The 22,456-nt window shown below is 46.0% G+C and overlaps 1 protein-coding gene across 3 annotated transcripts in view; it reads right to left on the bottom strand.

Moving 5' to 3' along the window:
• The window catches only part of LOC127005916 (uncharacterized), a 150,781-nt gene that overhangs the window by 89,702 nt on the left and 38,623 nt on the right, over window positions 1-22,456 (bottom strand). The window contains exon 2 of one of the 3 annotated variants that reach the window (XM_050875311.1): window positions 20,679-20,712. The exons of the other annotated variants lie outside the window; for them this stretch is intronic. The gene's annotated coding sequence lies outside the window, so the exon portion shown is untranslated. The remainder of the gene's footprint in view (window positions 1-20,678; window positions 20,713-22,456) is intronic. 3 annotated transcript variants of the gene reach the window in all.

Genomic DNA, 22,456 nt, shown 5'->3' on the forward strand with positions numbered 1-22,456 from the left:
TGACTGGCTGACTTTCTGGTTGACTGACTGACTGACTAACTGCTTTTCTGACTAGCATACTATCTGGTTGACTGACGGACTGACTGACTGACTGACTGACTAACTGCTTGTCTGACTAACATACTATCTGGTTGACTGACTGACTGACTGGCAAAATAATGACTGACTTGCTGACTGACTAACTCACTAGGTGTCTTACAGGTTGGCTTTCTGAGTGGCTAACTGACTGACTGAATAGCTGTCTAACTGGTTGACTGAGTAGCTGAGTGACTGGCTGACTGACTAACTCCTTGTCGTTTAACAGATTGATTTTGAGTGGCTGACAGACTGACTGGTTGACTGGCTGACTGAGTGACTTACTAACTGGATGGCTAACTAACTGGCTGGCTGACTAACTGGTTGACTGGCTGGCTGGGTGGGTGCTGTTGCCTCACACATGGTCCGCGCACGAGTTGGGTTCATAAGAGATTTGGACACTTTCGTCACTTTCCAGGCCTTGGCGGAACATGTCACCGGGACTGAGCAAAAAGAAGGAAGAAAAAGACTTTACACTTCACTTATGACTTACGGTTCCATGGTGGGATTTGTCTTAACCAACACTACCAATGACATTCTTGTTGAGTATTTCGTTGGTGTAGAAACAGGGAGACGAGATATATTGGTGATTTCTTTTTTTACGGGGAAGGAGACAAATAGCTTAAACAATCAATATAGGTAAATAAACAGAGACAAAGAAAGAAATGTATGCCTGTAATATGCTTAGAGTACACATGAGCGGTGCAGAAAATGATATACTTGAGGAAAAATGTGAAAAATAATATACTGAAGAATAAAAAGAACATCATCCATCTTTTTCTTCTTCTTGTTCCTTTTTTTTTCTTCGTCGTCGTTGTTATCTTCGTCTTTTTTTCTTTTCTTCTTTTCTTGTTCCTCCTCTTCGTCCTACCCTTTAACTTTATTTTTTGGTAATTTCATCCCCCTCATTTTTTTTTCTGATCGTGCAACGTATACGAGAAAGGAAGAAGGAACAAACCACCATCACCCTTTATTTTCTTTTGACATCCAGCGCCCCCCCCCCCCCTAAAAAAAATAAGAGGAAGAAGAAAGAAAACAACATAACTCTCCTCATTCATTTTCACGCGCCTTGTTCTGTCTCACCTCGGCGGGAGTTCACTGGTTCATTGACACAAGGAGGGGAGGAAGGGCGCGAGGGGGGAGTGGCTGATGCCCGATGCTCTCTGTCCCATGACGTTGAGTTCCCCCTTCTATCGTTTTCCTCTTTCCTCAACTCTAGGAAGACACGACACTGAAACTTTTATAATCTGTTTACTTCCCCTTCCTCCTTGTCTCAAAATATCGTCTTCCTCTTTCCCCGCCTCTATAAGATAAACACTGCCCCTTCCTCTTCCTCTCCCATCTGTATTTCTTTTATAATCTGTTTACTTCCCCTTCCTCCTTGTCTCATAATATCGTCTTCCCCTTTTCCCGCCTCTATAAAACACAACACTGCCCCTTCCTCTTCCTCTCCCATCTGTATTTCTTTTATAATCTTCCCCCTTCCCCCTTCACTCCAACTATCACCATCCCTTCCCATTTTACAGCCTTTTACCCCCTCTTCTACAGGCCCTCAGAACACCCCCTTCCTCTTCTATCCGTATCACTTTTCTAATCTATCCCCCTTCCCTTTCACTCTTACTATTTTCATCCCCTTCCCTTGCTACATCCCTTTACCCCCTCTTCTACAATCCCAAGCAACCCCTTTCCTCTTCTATCCGTATCATTTTTATAATCTATCCCTTGTTACTGGATCCCCCTTCCCTTTCAGTCTTACTATTTTCATTCCCTTCACTTGCTACAGCTTTTTACCTTTCTTCTACAGACCACCACCACGGCCCTTTCCCCCCTTCCTCTTCTATATGCGTCACTTTCATAGTCCAAAGCTCTGTCTCGTGATGATGGCTCCCGCTCCCCTTTCACTCTTAATATTTTCATCCCCTTCCCTTGCTACAGCTTTTTACCCCCTCTTCTAAAAACTCAGCACTATTATCCCCCCTCCCAGACACTCCCCGGTCATGTCCTCTCGCTAAACTCGATTGGCTTATCCCTTTCACTGCCCCACTCATCCGTCCGTCCGTTCACTGCCCCCTTTGCGGTTTACTTTCTCAGGTTCCCTTCCTGTTCCTGCGTGTCCTCCCCATCCTAATGTTCCCTAAGCCTTTCACTGTGGTCAGCGTGCGGCGTGGTGAGCCAGAGGACATAGGTTCGTGTCCCACCAATGCACGCTGGCAATTTTCAACCATCGCTGAGTGGTGGAAGATGACTCGCATGTTGCCCGGATATTCAATCAACCCTGACTTCAGTGGCTTCGGTAAAGTGGAGCACCGGGGGGCAGAATGGGCCAAGCAAGGGTCATGCATCTCGGCAGACACTATAAATAAAATTCGCTTGCGCAATGAACGAGCTGAGGTCGCCCCCCCCCAAAAAAAAAAAAAAAAAGTTGAGTAAATAAAAAATAAATAAATAAAATAATAACAAAAAACTTTCCAACCCCATTCAGTGTTCACTTCTTCACCTTCCCTTCCTGTTTTCCTAATGTGTTTACTCATATTCTCTACCCTTTCCACTCCTTTATTATGTTGTTTTAAGCCTTCCATTATTCACTTCCTCACCTTCCCTTCTCGTTTCCTTGGTGTCGTCCCTCTCACGTTCTCCCTAACCCCTTTCCTCACCTTCATTCGTATTCCGTTCACCACGCGTGTATATTCCATTCCTGTCTGTGTTCCCTGTCTTTCTTTATTATCCCGTCATTTTTTTTCTGTTAGCTCTTCTTTCTTTTCTTTCTTTTTGTTATCTTTTCTTTGTGTCGTTCTGTTATCCTTTCTTTTCTTGTCTCTCTGTTTTACTTTTTTGTGTGTGTCTTCTTACTTATATTTTTTTCCACGCTGATTTAAAAAAAAAAAAGGTTAAGGAATACGGGCGCTCGGTTTTGCTTTCTTCCTCTTTTACATGCTTCTCTGTACTTGCGTTTCCCGTTAATTCTACTCCTTCCTGTGATTTGATTTTTTTTCTCTTTCTCCGTTCACTACATACATCCCTTTTTTTGTAGTCAGTCGGTCCTTTCCTCAACCTGTTACACGTTACTTTTTTCTTATCTCTCTGTTATACCCTTTTTATCTGTTGTTCTTCCCTTCCTTATGTCCCTTTTCTATCCCTGTCCCTTCTCTGGTAATCGTTCCTCCTATTTCCCTTCTTATCTTTCTATTATACATTTTAACTCTTATCCTTCCTCTCCTTATGCTCTATTTTCCTTCTTTTCCGCTCCGCCGTTCACTTTCTCATGTTCCTTCCTCCCTTCCTTGTGTGTCTTCCCCTGTGTGATGTCCTCTCTATGCGCCCTTCCCTCCCTCCCCCTGTGTCTTGCTCCTCGCCCCCTCACGCCCCCGCCCCCCTCCAGAGATCGTGGGAACAGCGGCAGGAAGTCCTCAAAACAAAGGTTCGCCGTGTGTGTATGTGTGTGTGTGCGTGTGTGTGTGTGTGTGTGTGTGTGTGTGTGTGTGTGTGTTTGCTCGGCCGCGACTCACCACTACCGCGAACACACACACACACACACACACACACACACATACATACACACATGCATACAATAGTTAGGGTAAATATTTCTAACGGAACTCAACAAAGGGATAAAGAATAGATATAATGAACTAGAGGCAAGTACAAGACGTCAAGTCAGGTTCACGTACAGTCAGCCAGGAGGAGGAGGAGGAGGAGGAGGAGGAAGAGGAGGAAGAGAAAGATCGAAGAGAGTTGAGAAAGAAAACAAGACCACATTCTTAAACATTTCGAGACTAGCACACACACACACACACACACACACACACACACACACACACACACACACACACACACACACACACACACACACACACACACACACACACACATTTGATAAGGCTGTGGTAGAGGTTCTTGTGTTAGTATTTCCAAGGGTAGTTTTATGAGCCTAGGGATAGCTGGACAAGGCTTCTGCACCATGAATACGAAAAAGCACTTATGAGAACCCGACTAATCTCCCTTGTGGCCTTTGGAAATAGTTGATGTGAAAGCCGAAAGAATCTAAAAAGACGGTCCTCAAAAACCTCAGAAATTTAAGTCCAGTTCCACAGTTCGACATGCGGGGGTGAGGGAGTTGGGGATTAGCAAGCTCCCACACCAATACAAAAGACTACGAAAACTCCTAGTACAGTGTTTGGCGTTCATGTATAATTTAAGACATTTGAGGAAGATATTCAGGAAACTCTCTTGTGTGTGGTTGATGTATCGAAAACCTAACTAGCTGCTGTGGATTGTAAGGGATTGTAAAGTTAGGTTCGGGCGGTTACTAAGACCCTATGATGGACTGTGGACTCATCTTCCGTCTCTCTCTCTCTCTCTCTCTCTCTCTCTCTCTCTCTCTCTCTCTCTCTCTCTCTCTCTCTCTCTCTCTCTCTCTCTCTCTAACTCTCTCTTTTTACAGCAGAGGAAACAGCTCAAGGGCAAAAAAAGGAAACGATAATGAAAAAAAGCCCGCTACTTACTGGTTCTATAAGAGTTAAGAGGAGTGGCCGAAAGAGAGGTCAGTTTCGGGAGGAGAGGTGTCCTGATACCCTCCTCTCTTTGCCCTCATGTTTTCTCTAAATCCTTTTCTCACCATCACTCATATCCCATTCAACACATATATATTTCTTTCTTCATTGTGTTCATTTTTTTTTTCTGTCCTGATACCCTCCTCTCTTTGCCCTCATGTTCTCTCTAAATCCTTTTCTCACCATCACTCATATCCCATTCAACACATATTTCTTTCCTCACTATGTTTATTGTCTTTCTGTTATCCTTTCTTTCTTTGTTATCTATTCCTCGGCCTATGAAGTAATATGGATGTGGTCTTAAACGTACGTCTTTTACAGTTACTAGCGACCATAGCCTCTAGCCATTACTGTTGATGCGATCGGTTGTAGGGAAGCCCGTTAACCCATAGACAATAGGAGAGAGAAAGAAGCAGATAGTCCCGCTGTTCTTGAGGAGAAAAAAAAAAGGTAACGTGTAACAGGTTGAGGAAAGAACAGAATGACGGCAAAAAATGGGACGGAGTGAACGGAGAAAAAAAAAAATCACCGGAAAAGGGATTGAGAGACAGACAAAGAAAGGAAGAATGAAAGGAAAAAGGAAAGAATCAAAAAAGGAAAGGAAAGAAAGGGAGAAAGAAAGAAAGGAAAGAAGGAAAGAAGGAAGGAAAATTTATCAAGCGTGTTCTTTTAGGTTTACGGTACAGAATGGGTCAAACTACCACCAGGGTCATCAAACTATCCCTGGAAATGCTCAAAACTCCTACGAAAGCCTAGTAGTCAAATATGAGTGCTTGGGCGTTTCGGGTTCTTTTTGGTTCACGGTACAGAAGGTCAACTACCGCCAGGGTCATGAAACTACCCGTGGAAATGCTCAAAACTCCTACGAAAGCCTAGTAGTCAAATATGTGTGCCTGAGAGCCTCGGGTTAGATCTAATGAGTGTTCTTTGAGGTTCTTGGTACAGAAGAACGGTCAAACTACCACCAGGGTCATCAAACTACCCCTGGAAATGCTCAAAACTCCTACGAAAGCCTACATAGTTGTCAAATATATGTGTTTGGTCTCCTCGGGTTCTAATGAGTGTTCTTTTAGGTTCACGGTACAGAAGAAGGATCAAACTACCACCAGGGCCATAAAACCACCCGCGAAATGCTCAAAACTCCTTACGAAAGCTTATAGTCAAATGTATGTACAGATGGACCCCGAAAATGTTTAAGAATATGACCCTCACTCCCTCCCTGGCTGGTTGGATATTTCCCCCTCGAGGCAAGACAATGACAAGCCACAATCGGGAGAGGAAGAGCATGCAGCGAAGGGCGAGAATCCGGGTCACGTGGGCTGCAAACACGACCACTCACACCCACACCTCTCAAGGGTCAGTGGCTGCGAAGTGAGTGACCGAGGAGGAGGAGGAAGAGGAGGAGAGAGAACGAGGAAGAAGAGAAAAGAGGTTGAGTTGAAGGAGTGGGAAGAAGCAGTGGGAGGAAGAGGAGGAGGAGGAGGAGGAGGAGGAGGAGAAGGAGGAGTGAGAAACAGTAACAGTGGGAGTAGGAGGAGGAGGAGGAAGGGAGGAGGAAGAAGAGAGAACGAGGAAGAAATGAGGTTGTATTGGAGGAGTGGGAAGCAGAAGCAGTAGGAGGAGGAGGAGGAGGAGGAGGAGGAAGAACAAGAGGGGGAGGAGGGGAAGAGGAAGGAGAAGAATGAGGAAGAAGAGAAAGGAGGTTGAGTAGGAGTGGGAAATACGAGGCAGAGTGGGAGGAGGAGGAGGAAGACGAGGAAGAGGAGTGGGAGGCGTTGATGGTGAGGCGTTGTGGAGGAGGAAAAAAATAAAGAGTTGGAGGAGGAGGAGGTGGAGAGGATGGGAAAGAGGAGGAAGAGAAAGGAGAAGGAAACATTGCTCGAAATTGCCTGAACAAACGTTGGAATAAAAAAAAAAAGAGAAAGAAAAGAGAAAAACAAGGAAAGGGCAAAGTAAAAAAAAACTATGATGCAAGAAACGTTATTTTGTTGATTGTGAAAACGTTTGGTAAATAGATAGATAGATAGATAGATAAACAGAGATGGAGAGAGAAAATTACATCTCATCATAAATCTTACAACACACACACACACACACACACACACACACACACACAACATAAACAAACAATGCAGGGAACAGTAAAACAAAGGAAAGGAAAAAAAGAAAAAACAAACAAACTTTTAGTATGCCTTATAAGAAAAAAGAAAAAGTTAAGGCCCATGTGAGAGAGAGAGAGAGAGAGAGAGAGAGAGAGAGAGAGAGAGAGAGAGAGAGAGAGAGAGAGAGAGAGAGAGAGAGAGAGAGAGAACAGGAAAGCCTTACAGAATTAACAGAAATAAATAGGAAAAAGAAATTAAAAGAAAAAACCGCAAGAAAATAAGTAATATAAGAAATGCGAACGCCGCCGCCCATGCCAGATGCCGCTTGGATCGGGGGACTCGAACAGGGTACTATCTGATCACAAGTCACGACCTGCACCGCTGCGCCAACTCATCTCCAACACACTCAGAAGAAAGAAAGAAAGAAAAAAGAAAGAAAAAGAAGAAAGAGGAAGAGAGCGAAACAAGGAAAGAAAAGAGGGGAGAGAGAAAGAAGTAAACACACACACACACACACACACACACACACACACACACACACACACACACACACACACTAATGCAATTAAGACAAACAAGAGAAATCGCATCACGCTTCTGTAATTGCAAATGAGGCATAAGAAGGTGGAGAGAGAGAGAGAGAGAGAGAGAGAGAGAGAGAGGAAAAATAGCGTTCCCGAAAAGATTATATTAAATTACTTCTTACGAAATCGAATGATATAAAAATTTTCCTCTCTCTCTCTCTCTCTCTCTCTCTCTTTTCCTACTTTTTTCTTATTCAGTTTTCCCTCTTTTCCCTCCCTCCTTTCCTCCCTTCACCTTTCCTCCTGCTAATATATCTTTCACTATCACTATCTATCTATCTATCTTTGTACCTATCTATCTTCCTCTCTCTTTTCATCTATCTATCTATTCATCACAACACCCTACATATGAATTTGCTTTTACTATCTATCACTATCTTCAACTCTCTATCTATCTATCTATTTATTTACCTAACCAACCATTCATCTCTACACACTTTCAAACTCGCAGCTCAAATCAAGTCAACGAACGCCCGAGAAAGCAAGCAGAGAAGCAGAGAAGCAGGCAATTACCTACTTAAGCTATCCACCCGACCCCTGCCTTCCTGTTACCTTCCTGCCCACCACTAAGCAGGTGGAGAGTCGGGGGGAGGAGGAGGGGAGGAAGTGGTGCTCAAGTTATTTCCCAGCGATTACGGGAGTCTTGTCGGCGATCATTGCTGCGAATAAATGGGAGTTGCGAGGCGCGTCACATCCGGGAACTCCTTAATTATGCTGACGAGAGACGTGGGTGGTTAGGGGCAGGTGGGAGGAGGAGAGGGAAGGGAAAGGAAAGGAATGTCTGAGGAGAGAGAGGGAAAGAAGGGAAAGATGTGGTGGGTGGAAAATGTAAGGGAATGGAAGGGAAAGGAAGAGAAGGGAGGAGAGGGAAGCAGGAGGAATGGAGGAGGAGGGAGAATGAGGGGAAGAGGGAGAGATAAGGGAAGGGAAGGGAGAGTGGATGGAGAGGTAGAGGTGTGGTGAGAAGGGGTTTAAGGGGTGAGGGGAAAGGAAGGGGAAGGGAAGGGAAAGGAACGTGTGAAGAGAGAGAGAGAGGGAGAGGGGAAGAGAAGGGAGGAATGCAGGGGAAAGGAGAAAAAGGAGAGAGTGAAAGGGTTAAGTGAGGGGTAGGAAGGGAAAGAAGAGGAGGGAAGAAGAGAGAAGAGAGGAGGGACGGAGATGAGAGGGAGAAAAAGGAGAGAGTGAAAGAGAGAGAGGTGAGAGAGAGAGAGAGAGAGGAGAGAGGAGAGAGAGAGAGAGAGAGAGAGAGAGAGAGAGATAGAGAGAGAGAGAGAGAGAGAGAGAGAGAGAGAGAGAGAGAGAGAGAGAGAGAAGAGAAGGGAGCAGCCAGCATGAAAGTTACTTAAGAGGTCACGTGGAGGTTGACCCAGAGACACTCGAGAGGGCGGCGGATGACCTGGATGAGACCCGCTGTGCCCCCCCGCCCCCCTCCCCCCCTCCTCCATGCACCCCACCCCCTCTTTCTTCTTAACTCCCCCTTTCATGCCCCTGCCCCCCTCACCCCCTACTCCATGCCCCCCGCCCCCCTCACCACCCCCTCTCTCTCTTCTTAACTCTCCCCCTCTCTACTCCCCCTTCACGCCCCTGCCCCCCTCATCCCCCCCTCCATACCCTGCTTCCTCTATCACCCCTCTGCTCTACCTCCCCCTCTTCCCTCTTATCACCCCCCTCTCTCTCTTCAAAACTCCCCCTCTGCTCCCCTTCATTTCCCCCTCTATACCATTGCGTCCTCTATCACCCCCCTTGCTCCACCTCCCCCTCTTCCCCCTCAACAATATCTTCCTTCATCCCTTTTACTCATATGCTTTCTTAGGTCATCATTCTCCGGAGCCTCTTTCTCTCGTATCAACTACTTTTAAAGGCTGAAAAGAAGATTAATCGGGTTCTCGTAAGTGTTTTCTTTATGGTCGTGGTACAGAAGCCTTGTCATACTACCACCAGGGTCATGAAACTATCCATGGAAAGCCCCACGACTCCTATGAAAGCCTTGCCGATATGTGTACTTGGGAGCAGAAATGTCTAAGAATCTGGCAGTCTCTTAATTAACCTCACTGCATTTTCATTTCTCCCTCACCCCATTACACACGCACACCTCCCCCTCAGAATCCCCTCCCATCTACAGTTACATATCAGTGACTGTGTTCTTCACCCCAGCGTCTCCCCACACACTCCCTCCCCCCTTCTCTGCATTTCCTCCCTAACCTGCTCACTCTTCCATCCCGACCCACACCCTCCCCTCCCTCAGAATCCCCTCCCATCTACAGCTACAAATCAGTCACTGCGTTCTTCACCCCCAGCGTCTCCCCACACACTCCCTCCCCCCTTCTCTGCACTTCCTCCCCAACCTGCTCTCTCTTCCATCCCGACCCACACCCACCCACACACAAGTTGCCCTCCTGTCCCTCTTACGTCAACTCAACTTTGCCACTATCTCTTTGGTTCCAATATGTCTGTCACCCTACCTACGCCCTCCCTTCCCCTCTCTCTGCCCTTCCATACCTTCCACTCTCCACCTTATTCTCCCTCTCCCTTTCTCTCCTTGCCCTTCCATATTCTTCACTCCACCATATTTTCCTTCTCCCCCTCTCTCTTTGCCCTTCCACATTTTTCCCTCTCAACCATTTTCTCCCTCTCCCTTTCTCTCCTTGCCCTTCCACATTTTCCCCTCTCAACCATTTTCTCCCTCTCCCTTTCTCTCCTTGCCCTTCCACATTTTTCCCTCTCAACCATTTTCTCCCTCTCCCTTTCTCTCCTTGCCCTTCCACATTTTCCCCTCTCAACCATTTTCTCCCTCTCCCTTTCTCTCCTTGCCCTTCCACATTTTCCCCTCTCAACCATTTTCTCCCTCTCCCTTTCTCTCCTTGCCCTTCCATATTCTTCACTCTCCACCATATTCTCCCTCCCCCCCTCCCTCTACCCGTCCATATCCCCCACCCACACTCACCCACTCCCCCCTACACACGCTGATACCCTCACACATATGTATCCACACCCACCCTCAGCCCTAACCTAAGCCCATTCTCTTCCTATCCCACGCAAACCCTTCGTCCATTATATTCATGCTAAACTTGTTAATATTAAGCTTCCTTTTTTTTTTTGTTGGCTTCTGAGTTCTGCTTTGCTACCCACGTCTCTCTCTCTCTCTCTCTCTCTCTCTCTCTCTCTCTCTCTCTCTCTCTCTCTCTCTCTCTCTCTCTCTCTCTCTCTCTCTCTCTCTCTCTCTCTTATATATCAGTCTTCCTCTTCCTCCTCTTCAATATTCTCCTTTGGTTCTTGTTTCCCACCTTCTTATAATTATATTCTCCTCTTACTCCTCCTTACGACACCACAATCACTTCTCTTCCTCTTCCTCCTTCTCCTCCTCCTCCTCCTCCCCTCTAACACTCAGCTTCCCAGGCCCAGAGAGCAATGCATCTATTTCTATACTCCTTTCATTCCTTCTCCTCCTCCTCTTTCCCCTTCCCCTCCTCAAACACCTTTCTTCAAGTGTAACCTCGAAATACACTTACATACTGGTCTTAATCCTGTACCTGTCTTGTCGATGTGCCTCATGCCAAAGAAAAAAAGAAAAAGAAAAAAAGGAAACATGTCTAAGAGTGTGTGTGTGTGTGTGTGTGTGTGTGTGTGTGTGTGTGTGTGTGTGTGTGTGTGTGTGTGTCCTCTTTTTTTTTTTTTACTCATTCCTCTTACTCGTGTACAACTATGCTTTATTTTTGGCCTAACCACTTTTTTTTTGTTCAGGGTGTGGCGCCTGCCCCGTCACACACACACACATACACACACACGGTAATGGAACTGCATGAAAAGCCTATTAAAGTGGAATAAATAATCCTAATGTGTGTGTGTGTGTGTGTGTGTGTGTGTGGACTTGTGGGCGCCTTGAACCGGCCTCGTCACCGATTTAACCCCTCCCCCCCTTCTCTCTCTCTCTCTCTCTCTCTCTCTCTCTCTCTCTCTCTCTCTCTCTCTCTCTCTCTCTCTCTCTCTCTCTCTCTCTCAATTTTAATATTCAAGTTTAATGAGAGAGAGAGAGAGAGAGAGAGAGAGAGAGAGAGAGAGAGAGAGAGAGAGAGAGAGAGAGGGGGGGGGGTGAAGGAGGAGGAACATGCCTAGCCTACACCACCATGCCAGAGAGTGACCTGCACCGAGCGAGGCCTGCATGAGAGGGGCGGAAGGGGGGGGAGGGCGGATGGCAGGAAGAAGGCTGGAGAGAGGAAGAAGGAAACTGGAGAAGGATGGAGAGTAATAACGGAGAGGAAGAAAGGAGGAGGAGGGGTTAAGAAAAGAGCAAGACTATAAACGAAGAGAGAGGAAGGAAAGTGAAGGAAGGAGAGTAAGGACGGAAAGGAGGGATGAAGGAAAACTAATAAGGAAAAGGAAGGAGAGTAGTAACGGAGAGGACGGAAGGAGGAGGAGGAGAGGTTAAGACAGGCGAATAGAGGAGCAAGACAAGAAACGAAAAGAGAGGGAGAAAAGTGAAGGAATGAGAGTAAGGACGGAGAGGAAGGATGAAGGAAGGAGAGTAGTGACGGAGAGGAGAGAAGGAGGAGGAGAGGATAAGGCGAATAGAGGAGCAAGAACAGAAACAAAGAGAGGGAGGAAAGTGAAGGAATGAGAGTAAGGACGGAGAGGAAGGATGAAGGAAAACTAAGAACGAGGAAAACTTCAGAAGGATAGGAGGAGGAGGAGGAGGAGATGACCAGGAAGAAGGAGGAAAAGCAAGATCATTAGGAGAGAACAAGAAAACAAGTAGAAGGATTGAGATGATTACCAGAACATCACGTAGATCATCAGGAGAAAGGAGGAAAAATACGAATCATTAGGAAGAAATTAATAGAGAAATAGAGATGATTACCAAAACATAACGAAGATCAGGAAAAAAAAGGATGGAAAAAACAAAACCATAAGAAAATAATTAAAAGAAATACAGATGATTACCAACACAAAAAAAATAAGAAAATTAAAGAAATACAAATGATTACCAACACAAAAAAAAAAAAAAAATAAAGAAATACAGATGATTACGAACACAAAAAAAGTAGATAAGGAAAAAGGGAAAAAACAACGAATCATTACAACACACATAAGATAAGAAGTGACTCAGAAAATTAGTACTTAGATTACCAGGAAAAAGGATGAAAAACAAACAAACAATAGAGAAAAGAAATAAAAGGAATATGAGACGATTACCAACACATAGCGACGATTGAAGAAAGTGTTGCAGCGAAAGAAAGAAACAGAAAATCGAGCTGACGAAGAAATGTTGATAAAGGAGGAAGAAAGGGAAGGAGGTGGAGGAAAAAGAAGACAACGAGAAGAAAAAGAAATGTTGATAAAGTTGAGGAAAAAGAGGAAAATCGAGAAGAATAAGAAATGTTGATAAAATGGAGGAAAAAGAGGAAAATCGAAAAGAAAAGGAAAATGATGACAAAGTGGAGGAAAAAGAGGAAAACGAGGAGAAATAGAAATGTTGATAAAGTGGAGGAAAAAAAGAGGAAAATCGAGGAGAAAAAGAAATGTTGATAAAGTGGAGGAAAAAGAGGAAAATCGACAAGAAAAAGAAATGTTGATAAAGTGGAGGAAAAAGAGGAAAATCGAGAAGAAAAAGAAAATGATGACAAAGTGGAGGAAAACGAGGAAAACGAGGAGAAAAAGAAAATGATGACAAAGTGGAGGAAAAGAAGAAAAACGAAAAAAAAAGAAAATGTTGATAAAGCGGAGGAGAAAAAGGAAAAACGAGAAGAAAAAGAAAACGGATGATAAGGAGCGAGGCGCGTCAAAGGCCGTGGCAACCCCTGCATTGTTACCAGACCAGCGGCTCCGGCCAGGCCTGCAGGAGCGTGCCAATGACCTACACACATACACACACACACACACACACACACACATGGACAGATAGATACATAGATAAGTTTATAGGCGACACATGGCAATTCAACAACAGCAGCAAGAAGAAGAAGAAGAAGAAGAAGAAGAAGAAGAAGAATAAGAAGAAGAAAAAAAAAAAACAATGGCAACAAAACACACACACACACACACACACACACACACACACACACACACACACACACACACACACACACACACACACACACACCTTGGTTACCTGTTTGTTTAATAAGGCGCTTTGGGAACTGAGGCGTGAATAATAGACCAAGGAGTAAGGAGTAAAGGATAAACAAAGGTAAGGTTGGAGTTCTTCATAGCTTCGTCTCTCTTAGCTCCTTTACGTCAATGCATCGTTTAAGTCGCGTAGAGGAGAGAGGAAGGAAGGTAGTATGCTGTGGTTAGGTTCATATCTCTTGGTTAATTTAAGGTAGTGCATCGTTTAAGTCACGTAGAGGAGAGAGGAAGGAAGGTTGTATGCTGTGGTTACGTTCATCTCTCTTAAGGTAGTGCATCGTTTAAGTCACGTAGAGGAGAGAGGAAGGAAGGTTGTATGCTGTGGTTAGGTTCATCTCTCTTGGTTAACTTAAGGTAGTGCATCGTTTAAGTCACGTAGAGGAGAGAGGAAGGAAGGTTGTATGCTGTGGTTAGGTTCATCTCTCTTAACTTAAGGTAGTGCATCGTTTAAGTCACGTAGAGGAGAGAGGAAGGAAGGTAGTATGCTGTGGTTACGTTCATCTCTCTTAAGGTAGTGCATCGTTTAAGTCACGTAGAGGAGAGAGGAAGGAAGGTAGTATGCTGTGGTTAGGTTCATCTCTCTTAAGGTAGTGCATCGTTTAAGTCACGTAGAGAAGAAGAAGCCTAGGAAGGTAGTGTGCTGTGGTTACGTTCATCTATCTTGGTTAACTTAAGGTAGTCCATCGTTTAAGTCACGTAGAGGAGGAACAAAGGAGGGTAGAATGGCGAGGTAAGCTTAGTCTCTTTCCTTAGTTAACTTAATACCCTCATCCATCGACATCCACGCCCACACTCAACCCTAATCCAAGCTCAGAGTCTTCCTAACCCATGCATACCCTTCACTCCTAAATTTCATGCTAAACTTGTTCATATTTAGACAGTGCATTGATCGTCAAGTAGAGGAGAGACTAAGGTAGAATGAAGAGGTTAGTTTCGTTTCTTCCCTTGGCTAACCTAGGGCAGCGCGTCCCTCAGTCACATTTCTCACTTACCAACGCCAAAAGAAATACAGAAAACAAAGGAAGGTTGGTGTGGTTAGGTTCCTCTCTCTTGGTTACCTTAGGAATGAGGTGGAGGAACAGACAGAGAGAGAGAGAGGGAGGAAAAGGAAGGAAGGAAGGAAAGAAGGAGGGAGACGAAAGTTGAGGCAATCCATCCATCAAGTCATGTGCTCACTTATCAACGATGGTGTAGTTTGGTTCCTCTCTCTTGGTTACCTTAGGATTGAAGTGAAGGAAGAGACAGAGAGGGAGGGAAAGGAAGGAAGGAAGGAAGGAAGGAAGGAAGGAAGGAGGGAGAGAAAAGTTGAGGCAGTCCATCCATCAAGTCACGTACTCACTTATCAACGGCTTACGAAATATAAACAAAGGAAGGGAGGGGGTAAAGAGTGATAGAGGGAAGGAGGGATCATACAGGTAGGGGGAGAGAGGTGGATCGGGTCTAGGGAGTGACGTAGTGATGACTGTCTCCGAATACTGTCTCTGGATATCGGGAATTTCTTTCAACTGTCAAGAGTATGTAGCTTACTCATACACTTCTGGTAATGCAATATGCAGTCAAAAATTAGCGCAAGGTGTGAAATAAACTGTGGCAAAGTATAACAGTGATCCGACACTTCGTTACCGAGAAAATACAGAAAATCGAGGTCAATGTCTATATTTCAACTATCTATCTACCACTACTATCTACTATCTATCTACTTATATTGACATTGATGGAGGTAACACAGCTGTTGAAATGCGTAGTAGATGATCTTGGGCATCGAAAAGTTTACTAATATGACCCTAAGCTTCATATCTCTTGGTTAACTTAAGGCAGTGTGCAGTTTATGTCACGTATACTCACTTATTAACGTCTAATACTCTCCCCGCATTGAGTAGTGGACAGATGAATGATTTTTTATTACGAGGCCATTCATTGTCTTCGGGGATGTTATGTGAGCCAGACGTCAAAGCCAACAGAATCAAATGTCACTCACTTTCTGGCTGGTCTCCATGTGTGTGTGTGTGTGTGTGTGTGTGTGTGTGTGTGTGTGTGTGTGTGTGTGTGTGTGTGTGTGTGTGTGTGTGTGTGTGTGTGTGTGTGTGTGTGTCTCTCTCTCTCTCTCTCTCTCTCTCTCTCTCTCTCTCTCTCTCTCTCTCTCTCTCTCTCTCTCTCTCTCTCTCTCTCTCTCTCTCTCTCTCTCTCTCTCCCCCGGGCCTTTCCCTTTCCCATCCTCCCCATCAACCCCACGATTTCACTTTCACTCTCATCCAAAATTATTTCCTCCATTTAACTTTGTTCGTTCACACACACACACACACACACACACACAGGGCGTAGTGCAGTTGGTATCACGCTCGCCTTACAACTGCGAGGTCCCAGGTTCGAATCCAAGGCTGAGTGGATATGGATGAGCGGTCTTCTTACACCTGCTCCCTAGTTACCCCAGCAGTGAATGGGTACCAGGGTGTCTGTTAGAGGTTTTGTACGGTACTAGTAAATGATAGCAGGTAAGTACACACACACACACACACGCCTCCGCCCCCGTCTGCCGTGTACGTTCCTGAGACAGCCCAACCTTGAACCGCTAACCTTTCCCTTGCTTCCTTAAACTTCACCATGCTATACGGACACTTAAAGGCCACCACCACTCTCCCTCTCCGATGCATTGCTACACGACGTTACATAAACTGTCCTTCTTTTTCCACCTTCCAAAAGTCTCCCCTCTTCTTCTTTCTGTTTCGTAATTAAACATCTCCGATGCATTGCTACACGACGTTACATAAACTGTCCTTCTTTTTCCACCTTCCAAAAGTCTCCCCTCTTCTTCTTTCTGTTTCCTTAATTAAACAACACCATGCTATACGGACATTTTAAAGGCCACTACCGCTCTCCCCTCCACTCTCCCTCTCCGATGCAATGCTACACGACATTATAATAAACTGTCCTTCTTTTTACACCTTCCAAAAGTCTCCCCTCTTCTTCCCTCTGCCTTTCCCTCTTCCCTTCTTCCCACTACGCCATGCTATACGGACACTAAGATGGCCACCGCTCACTCTTCAATCTCCTCTTCGCGCCACCGATGCACTGCCACACCACATTACATAAACTGTCCCTCTTTTTTAAACCTTCCAAAAGTCTCTCTTCTTCTCTCTCCCTCTCCCTCTTCCCTTCTTCCCACCACACAATTCTATACGGACACTTAGAAGGCCACCACTCCCTCTCCCTCTCCCCCTTCGCGCCACCGATACTGTGATATACAACGTTACGTAAACCCTCTTCTTTTTACGCCTTCTTTGAGTCTCAGATGTACCCGTTTTCCTGTTATACTAAAAAAGGTACTTATCATGAGGTTATGTAAACGTTCTTTGGCTCTCTGTGCTCTCTCTGCAAATCTCCTTTATGTCCTTAATTATCGGTCTTTCAAAATTTACGTTGCTTAAGTGAGGTAGTACTTGTATCTGAGAGCTGATTTACTTTCTTAACTTCATTCCATCCCTAAAAAGGAAATGAATATATCGAGACGTTGCTTTGTTACGTTCTGCACATTTTCTACTTTCATAATTAAGACCTTTAGTAAATACTGAATATCTCTCTCTCTCTCTCTCTCTCTCTCTCTCTCTCTCTCTCTCTCTCTCTCTCTCTCTCTCTCTCTCTCTCTCTCTCTCTCTCTCTCTCTCTCTCTCTCAAATAAAAAAAATACAACCACTAACGAGGTATTGGTTATGTTTGTTTTGCATACTTTCTACCTTCTAAAGCTCAAATATCACTCTGGTGTTCATAATCAAGAAATATTGTAACTATCAAAGTCCTCTGTCCAATTAGAAGAAAAGCTATCAAGGTATTGGTATTGTACTTGTTGCATCCTATCTACATTAAAAGTTTAACAATCTCTCAAAGTTCTCACTCCAATCCAAAGAAAACCCAAACTATCAAACTATCAAGGTACGTTTTGCATACTTTCTACCTTCCAAAGCTCAAGTATCTATTCTTAAGTCCTCTATCCAATAAAAATAAATCAGAAACTATCAATAATTTTTCTAAAGCTTAAATATTATTCTTAAAGTCCTCTCTCCAATCAAAAACAAAACAAAAAGTATCAAGGGATCGGTACTCTGTTTTGCACACTTTCAACCTTCTGAGTCTCAAATATCGCTGTCGTTACGTTTTGCATATTTACAACCTTCGTCGTTACGTTTTGCATATTTACAACCTTCCGAACCTCAACTATCCCTCTCCTAACGTCCTCTCTCCAATCAAGAAAAAAAACCTATCAAGGGATCGGTACTCTGTTTTGCACACTTTCAACCTTCTGAGGCTCAAATATCGCTGTCGTTACGTTTTGCATATTTACAACCTTCCGAACCTCAACTATCCCTCTCCTAACGTCCTCTCTCCAAACAAGAAACAAAACACAAACTATCAAGGGATCGGTACTCTGTTTTGCATACTTTCTACCCTCCGAGGCTCAAGTATCACCCTGTTGTCCCTTTCCCCTGTCACTCTGCGTCTAATGAGGCGGGCGATGCAGGAGCCGCGGTGACATTTCCCTGCACTCACTCTCCGGACGCTGGCTGACGTTATCTGGCCCCGCGTCGCAACCTGAGGAGAGCCTTTCTTGGGCACCCCGGGTCATGCAGGGTATCGAGGTGAATGTTGATCTCTCTCTCTCTCTCTCTCTCTCTCTCTCTCTCTCTCTCTCTCTCTCTCTCTCTCTCTCTCTCTCTCTCTCTCTCTCTCTCTCTCTCTCTCTCTCCCGGTATCTTTAATTATGTTCATGAATTCGTAATAAGTTTCGTTAGTTTCGGTGTGAGTGTGTATTTGTATGACGATAATGACACACACACACACACACACACACACACACACACACACAGAGCCAAGTTTATACAGTCACTTCACATCGATACTAAAAAAAAAGGAAAAAAACAAAAACAGTGGAAGACGCCAAAGTGACCCTCCACCCAAGCCTTCCACCCACACAGAGCAGGAGGAGGAGGAGGAGGAGGAGACGACTGCAAGAACATCAGATGGAAAGAAGGAGCAAAAAGAGAAGGGAGACGAAGAATATGAAACGGATGAAGAAGGACGAGGAAGAGGAGGAGGAAGAGAATGAAGGAGGAGGAGAAGGAGGAGGAAGAGGATGGAAAAGGAGGAAGAAGAGGAAGATAACGAATATGAAGGTAGGAGAGTGAGGGAACCCAGGAAGAAAATGTGAAGGGGAAGGGAGAATCCATGGAGGAGAAAAAAAAAAAAGGAAAGTGAAAGCAATGATGAAAAGGATGAGAATTTGAACAATGGAAAGAAAAAAAAGAATGAGAAGGGAGAGGGAGAGGGAGAAGAGGAAGAGTGTGAATGAGAAGAGGAATCAGAATAGGATGGAAGAGAAGCAAGAAGCAGAGAAATAAAAGTAGTAATGTTAAGAGATATCAGAAGAGGAGGAGGACGACGAAGAAGAGAAGAGAGAATCGTTGAGAAAGAAGAGGAATAAGGAAAGGAGGAGGAGGTGCAAGAAGAAAAGTAGCAATGTGGAGATATCAGAAGAGGACAAGGAAGAAGAGAAGAGGTAATGGGAATAAAATGAAGAATCAGAGGAGGAGGAAGAGGAAGACGAACACGAGGAAGAAAGGAAGTGGAGGGGGAAGAGAAGAGAAATGGTGGGAATGAAAGGAGGAATCATAAGTGGATAAAGACGGAGACAAAGGCGAGGAGGGAATGATGGGGAAACAGAGGACGAAGACGAAGAAGAAGAAAAGAGGGACTCGGTGGGAATGAGGAGGAAGCAGAAGAGGACGAAGAAGAGGAGAATAAGTGTCAATAGGAGGACGAATTAGAGGAGGACGAGGGCGAAGACGAAGATGAAGAAGAGAAGAGGGACTTGGTGGGAATGCGGAGGAAGCAGAAGAGGACGAGGAAGAGGAATAAGAGGACGAAGAAGAAGAGAAGAGGGAGAAAGGGTGGGAATGGGGAGGGAAGAAGAAGAGGACGAAGAAGAGGAGAATAAGTGTCAATAGGAGGACGAATTAGAGGAGGACGAGGGCGAAGATGAAGAAGAGAAGAGGGACTTGGTGGGAATGCGGAGGAAGCAGAAGAGGACGAGGAAGAGGAGAATAAGACAGTTCCGACTCTCACATCAACTATTTCCAAAGGCCAAAAATGAGATCAGTCGGGTTCTAGTGAGTGTTTTTGTAGGTTCATGCCACAGAAGAAGGGTCAAACTACCACTAGGGTCAATAAATTACCCCTGGAAATGCCCGAAACTCCTATGAAAGCCTTGTCAAATATATGTGCTGGGGCGCCGGAGTGTTTAAGAATATGGCCAATAGGAGGATGAATCAGAGGAGGACGAGGGCGAAGACGAAGAAGAAGAGAAGAGGGACTTGGTGGGAATGAGGAGAAGTGAGAAGAGGACGAGGAAGAGGAGAATAAGTGTCGACAGGAGGACGAATCAGAGGGGACGAGGACGAAGACGAGGAAGAAGAGACAAAGTGGTGGGAATGCGCGGAGGAATCACGAGAGAGGAGAGTGGAGGGTTTTTCCGCTTTCCGGAATAACGGGGCCGAGCAGCGTGTCGTGCCCCGCGGGTCAGCGGGGCCACGCACTCCAGCTGGCCTTGGCGCGGCGGGCACGGGGAGATGGGGGTGATGGGGCCGACGGGGGAAGGGGAGGTCGTGTGGGATGACGGGGCCGACGGGGGAGGGGGAGGTCGTGTGGGATGACGGGGCCGTGTGGGGGGCGTTGGGGGTGACGGGGCCGAGTATAGGAGGGGGGAAAGAGGCGGCAAAGGGGAGACGTGAACTGTGACAGCGACATTACGTGTGTAAAAGAAGAAAAAAATACGAGACACGAAAAACATAACATGGCCTCAACCACGATCGTAATTATGATTGTGACGCAGAGGGAACAGAAAAAAAGAAACTACGGTGAATGTGACGAATGGACGAGGGAGACAAATGACAGGCGTAGGCTTGATTCTGCTGGCGGAGAAGAAAACCCTCGTGTCTGTGACGGCATAGTACAAGTCCGGTAATGATAATAATGAACAATACCAAAACTGAAAACACTCACTAACACAACTTTCTAGCATAAAAAAAACACATTATGGTCCTTAAAAATACACGTGAAAAGGAGAGACTAGACATGTGCAAATTATATGATTCAGGAATAAAAGAGAAAAGAAAAATACGCATAGAGATGTCAACAACACAACAATCGTGGAGGAGAATAGGCGTGTCATGCCCAGGTAATCTTTTGTACGTCACCTGTGTTGCCGGTGGGCCGCGAACCTCGACTCACCTGCGGGGAGAAAAGAAGACAACGTTAGAAACACGTCTCGGGATGCAGGGGAACAAAGTGGCATGAAACTTGTGAACACGACACACAATGAAGCGGCCTCGCCTGACTCACCCATCGCGACGCCATGCAGGGGACGTGCCATGCAGTGTGATGACTTCAGATGAGAATTACCGTTTTCTTTCTATCAACACGACGTATTTACTGATGAGTTAACGACTAGGTGTGGCCAGCGCGTGTGAAGGTAAAGATAATCCAGTGACTGTACATGAATAAAAATTAAGGGTTCTCTGTTTTGAAATACAGTGAGTTAAGTCAGACTGTAAAATAACTAAACTAATGTGGAAAACGGACGGCACAGAAGACGTCCCGCCCTCAGACTAAGGCGTGGCCGGCACCGCGCCGCCGTGACCCTGAGCTGCATGATGCCTAAAACAGGGGATGGTTCTCCCATTTTCCAGAACACGCAGTGTTAAACTCGGCAGTGCGGCGCCGTGTGGACACAAGCAGCGAAGGTTGCGTCACGCTCGTCGCCTCCACTAGGGTTTGGGGTCACTGCTGCAGGGGTCAGCAATGCCTGGCAACAATGGCGGGGACTGGCCCCTGCTACCTTCCCCTCAGACGGCCGCAGAGCTAAGCAAATCAAGACTCGTAAGGAGGCCGATAGTTTGTCGGGGGTCACCTGCACCAGACAGGCGGGCCGCCGCTCGCCTCCCGCGTACAGTCATGAGGAGCCACAAACACACACACGAACCTGACGACAAGCCTGCTTGGGAGTCTGATGATTACAATTTGTTGCACATGTTGAACGGCAACATTTATAGTGATGGTGATTTTTTTTCCTTAACACTACTTCGCCACAACTGTGCTCCGAACCAAGGCACCTGCTGCAGCTAGGCCTCAGATCCCCCCCCCCTCCCCTCCCCGCATACTGTTACTGTTGCCTCAGCCCGGCCCATTAGTGCTGCCGAGGCTCCCAGCTTTCCCCCGCACGAGGCCGCCGCCGCCAGCGGGAGGTGTATAGCGCCTCTAGGAAGCTCCCTAGCCCAGCCTACTTCCCCGACAATTACACTAACGGGAGGCCGCTGGGGAGGTACTGTCCGTGCGTGGCCCGTCCGCGGCGGCAGGGAGGCGGAAAAGTCTTGTACACACACACACACACACACACGCCATGCACATGCCTACACGTCTCGAGGTCTGTTGCTCCCTCGAGGACTGTCTGCCTGGCGAGGGACGGGGCATGACGGCCTGCAAGTCGGCCCCGCCTGACTTGCCCCGCCCCGCCCCGCCCAGCCTAGCACGACCTCCCCCCCCCCAGCCAACACACACACACACACACACACACACACACACACACACACACACAGCGACTGAAATCCCACACCACAGCCGAGTTATAATTGTCGGCGTCCACTTTCATCGTTACTAACCTCTCCCTCCCTCCCTCCCTCCCTCCCTCCCCCCGCCTCATGATCACAATAACTGTCCGTGTAGTATGGTCGGTCAGTCTAATGCACCTCCCCATTATCTCAATCTCTTCCCCTTACCATTTCCTTACCTCACATTTCCTCCCACTTACTACGTTTCCTAGCTCTCCCCTTCCTCCACCTCCATCTCCTACTCCTCTTCCTCCTCCTACTCCTCTTCTTTCGCCCTCCGTTCCTTTCGTTCTCCACCTCCTTTGTCTCCTTCTTCTATTTCTTCTTCTTCAACTCCTCCACCTCCACCTTCACTTCCTCCTCCTTTT

Source organism: Eriocheir sinensis, chromosome 31 (assembly GCF_024679095.1).
Source record: "Eriocheir sinensis breed Jianghai 21 chromosome 31, ASM2467909v1, whole genome shotgun sequence".
Taxonomy (NCBI): Eukaryota; Metazoa; Arthropoda; class Malacostraca; order Decapoda; family Varunidae; genus Eriocheir; species Eriocheir sinensis.